This window comes from Genypterus blacodes, unplaced genomic scaffold (genome assembly GCF_046128005.1).
Source record: "Genypterus blacodes isolate CSIRO-AG114 ecotype Tasmania unplaced genomic scaffold, CSIRO-AGI_Gbla_v1 ptg000055l_1, whole genome shotgun sequence".
NCBI lineage: Eukaryota > Metazoa > Chordata > Actinopteri > Ophidiiformes > Ophidiidae > Genypterus > Genypterus blacodes.
The window spans coordinates 1574946-1575564 of NW_027466867.1; positions in this window are offsets into that span (position 1 = coordinate 1574946).

Here is a 619-nt window from a genome sequence, read left to right on the forward strand (position 1 = left end):
CGAGGGGCAATGACTAAGATTTTTGGTCTGTAAGTGTTCTCCAGCTATTTCACATCCAATTGAGCTTTTAATTATGATAGTGTTAAGAGCCCTGGACCAGAAGCATCTCATGATTCTTTGAAATCACGATCCTTCTGAATGGTACTTTGTACGTCTTTGCAGATTGCAGTTTCCCCCCGACTCCCCATTCTCTTTGGAACTGTGAATTAGTGTGACATTGCAGATTAAAAGCAGGGCAAACACTCTCTTGTTCTTCCTAATGGGAGGAATGCTCACTTGTGCAGAAGGATCTTATTTAAAAGCTGATGCTCAGTTGCACTGCCCTCTGAGACGTATACACAAAGCTTAAAAGGATCACTCCATGCTCCGAAATGTATTTCTTGTTTGTTTTGTCTCAGGAGACTCCAGAGATAAATGGCAGAGTGATCCAGAGCTCCCGCTTCAGAGAGGCCACCCCTGTACAGCAGCAGAAGACTTTTATTCTTTAGTAATGGAAAACATATTGTTTCCTGGTGTGGCTAGAAATAAACATGACATCACCCTTTTGATAAATGTTTCATTCAGTCAAATACAACACACATTTGATTTATTATCTTTTCACATTTTTCCCCCAAGTATG